Raw genomic sequence first — 4,094 nt, 5'->3', positions numbered from 1 at the left:
GGGAGAAGCACTTTAAAAAAAAAAAGGGCAAGCCAGCCACGAGGGAAGCCATCTGACGCACGGGATTAGCAAGGAGTGAACCAAGCTTCAAGAGGTAAGTAATGAATCCCATTCTATGTTTTACTGAGTTTGGTTAATTGACCTTGAACATGCCTTCGTTACGTTGTTCTTAAGTTTGCATGTGTTAAATTTACGTGTGTAAGTTTGCATGTGGTGTTGTTAGATAGATGCATAGCGTTGTGAATATTCGTACATGGCTGTTGTTACCAAACAATCATCACACCCAACCATCTTGGACACCTACGGCCACTGCTAACACACACGGCCAGACTCCCATATTCAGCCACTCCAACACCCATCATCTCTACCCCGTTTTTCTTCTCCATCATTTTCAACACCCAAATCTTCAACTATATTCACCTCAACCATCACTCTTACACCACCACGGCACCACCAAAAACCCATCTTCGAGTCATAGCCATTATTATCTTTCCATCACCATTGCCTCTGTCAGCCACCAGCTATCACCACCAGCCATTGTGAGTGCCACCAACATCCCATTCGAACTCTCATTTTCGTTTCCTCCTCTGTGAATGCGAGCTCGTGAAACTCCCTATCACCATCTTTCCTCCCAGCCAATATCGTCACCTTCACCGTTACCTCTCACCAACGACACAACCTTATTTCCATCTTCAACCTCACCACCATCATCTCCACACCTTATACACTGACCTCACGACCATCTCAATCTTCATTCAACACCCTCTCCAGTAGGAGGACCTTGATCTGGAACACCCGTAACGAACAGGGGCTTTCACCTCTTCACCCGTGACCATCTCAACTTCCACTCCACGACCATCATCTGGCACAAACCATTTTCCTCCATCACGGCTAACCTCACAAAATCACCAACACCTATAATCTTCATATTATTTCTCCATCATCATTCACAGCCAACTTCATCACCTTTATCCTTACACATGGACCATCACCATTCATCTTTATCCTGACACCTTATCCCACGGCCAAACAGCCTATCACCTTCATCATCCTTCACACCATCTACAACATCCTAAACTCACGGCCAACATCCAACATCAATCATTATACGTTCTCATCTACAGGACCTCAGGCCGCCATCCTTGCCAGCTACCATTACTGATCCTCATAACTACGCGACCATCACTCACCATACCTGTCATCATCACCATATCCAGCATCTGGACCTCACAGCCAATCCCCATCATCCTCACCAGAACGAAACTGAACCTCCAGCAAAGTCACCGTCATATTCAAACCGTACTCCACCACCAACATCATTATCCATTCACGCCAATCCTTCAATCACGACTTACTCATCAGCCACCTGGTTGCACTTCCACGGGACCACCAGGAACCCATCTTTGAGTCACAGCCGTCATCATCCCAAGCCCCCTCAGCCGTCATCATCCCAAGCCCCCCCTCAGCCGCCATTGCCATCCTCAATACTACCGTCTAGCTCCCTCATCACTGTTGCACCACTGTAACTCTCCACTACCCATATTCACCCACTGTCACAAAAAAAAGAGACACAAGCTCCAGCTTCGTCACTGCTGATATTCCTCTCGAACACCGAACCAGTACTGCACCTGTCACAACCTCCAACTACCGTCATCTTCAAACCACGGGCCACCACCCCAAACTCTTCTCCATCCTCATCACATCATCCTCAGCCCTCTTTACTGCCGTGAACCTCTTTTCCTCTCCCCACATTCACTGGTCATCATCAACCTCCCAAAACACCTCACGGCCAAATACCCATCCTCCATATTCACACTCACTGTCCATAAATAAACGCACGTTAAGTTTTATTCGAACGTTCGTCTTTCAGTTAGTTTCCAATCGTCCGTCCCTATTTCCCCAACGAGCGCTCGTCATTCACCCCTTTCCCAACGAACGTTCGTTCCCGACGAACGCTCGTCCCCAAACGAACGCTCGCCTAAACGAGCACTCGTCATTCACCTCATTTCTCAGCATCCGTCCTTCATCGCTCAACGAACGCTCGTCCCAACGAGCGCTTGTCATTTCACCCCTTTCTCAGCGAACGAACGCTCTTCCAAACGAACGCTCGCCTAAACGAGCGCTCGTCTTCCCAATGGACGTTCGTCCTCAGCGGTTCTTTTTTTTATGAACGTTCGTCTTCCCTAACGAACGTTCGTCCCATGTACAGTATCCGCTCCTTTGTTTTTTTTATATTTGTTAAACTTGTTTTTGTTTTACATAAATTTAAAAAATTATAAAAATTGTAAATAATAAAAAAATATATATAAAACGTTAAAAAACATTTAATGTAATAAATCGGTATGAGTACTCGTGCGATCGTACGCATCAGCCTAGTACTTATTGCCCAAATATAAAATAAATAAAAAGCCGTGTGAGTGCTTGTGCGATCGTACGCATCAGCCTAGTACTCATTACGCAAAACAATAAAAAGAGAAAGCCGTGTGAGTGCTCGTGCGATCGTACGCATCAGCCTAGTACTCATTACGCAAAACAATAAAAAGAGAAAGCCGTGTGAGTGCTCGTGCGATCGTACGCATCAGCCTAGTACTCATTACGCAAAACAATAAAAAGAGAAAGCCGTGTGAGTGCTCGTGCGATCGTACGCATCAGCCTAGTACTCATTACGCAAAACAATAAAAAGAGAAAGCCGTGTGAGTGCTCGTGCGATCGTACGCATCAGCCTAGTACTCATTACGCAAAAAAATATAAATATTACAGCAAAAATACCAAAAAAATATAAAAATCTTCAAAAACCAAAAACATCTACTTTTCAAAACAACGATCAATATCGTCTTGCCAGAACTACGTGATCCTTGATTCTCCATCAAAAGTGGAGATACGTAGGAGCAAGGCCAGTCCTTGTCAGGCTCACTCTCCCAAAAATCCAAATCATTTTCCAAACAAATTCTCAAACAATTCTCAAACAAATTTCCAAGCAGTTTCTAAAAGAACTACGTAACCCTGATTTCTCACATGAGAATACGTAGGAGCAAGGTCAATCCTTGTCGGGCCCAAAAAACTAAAAAATATTGTTTGTTTCTTTAGAGTTTTATTTTAAGGGAAAGTTAAATACTTTGAAAACCACATACATATTCGCGCATTTAGTTAAGGGTACTGCCTTAGGGCAGGCGTTGTAGGGTGCTAATACCTTCCCTACACGTAACCGACTCCCGAACCAAGAATCTGGTTCAATTTGACCGTGCCTTATCATTTTATGGTTTTTCCGTAGTTTTCCAGAATAAACTATGGTGGCGACTCCAAAATCTCTTTTCAATATTATTCTTCTTTTTATTGGATCGTCGTCCCGTCGCGATTCCGGTTGCGACAGATGGCGACTCCACTGGGGAGTGCCAGAGAGTCAGGCCATTTAGTTAGATGTGCGAATTCAATGTGGTTTTTCTTTGTGTTTTTCTTCCCTTTCTTTTTCTTTATCTTTGTTTGATATTTGTCATAATTGTATATGTGTTTGTTTTGATTATATTGAACCCTAGGGTAGAAAACATGTTATATCTGCCTGGGAATTTTCTGGTTGTTTTGCAGGTGAGGGTTTGGGGTGTACGATTGCTTTCTCCCTTCACACACACACATCATATGCATATCATGAGTGAGGCCCTCCGGGTCTGAGCGCAACTTAGAAATAGAGGGGTTGTGTAGCGGTGTCACTCTGGGATGTACTTCCTGTTTGGCTATCGTGAGAACCCCAGCCAGAGTCTGTTCTTTTCATTTGTGTCTCCACATCTAGTTGATTACTCTGACTGTTGTGGAGAAACAGTGAAAAGAGCCATAGCTCTGGTGGCCTGATTTAAGCATTAGGAAGCTATCCTTGTGAGTGCATATATTTGGCCTTAGAACTTTTGTCATCCAACCTTTGATAAGGCACAAAAGGGAGAAATGTGTATTCTTATAACCCTCATGTTTGCTTAATAAAAATCACGCACCTTGTACATATCATCATATATCTTTATCTTTTTTCTTTCTTTCTTTTGCTTTTTCCTTTTTCTTTGCTCATTGTTTTTTCTTCATAGTCTTGTCACATTTTGTGGATTCTAGTC

The sequence above is a fragment of the Vigna angularis genome, chromosome 5 (genome assembly GCF_016808095.1).
Source record: "Vigna angularis cultivar LongXiaoDou No.4 chromosome 5, ASM1680809v1, whole genome shotgun sequence".
In the NCBI taxonomy this organism is placed as follows: Eukaryota; Viridiplantae; Streptophyta; class Magnoliopsida; order Fabales; family Fabaceae; genus Vigna; species Vigna angularis.
Note: the sequence above shows the minus strand (reverse complement) of the source record.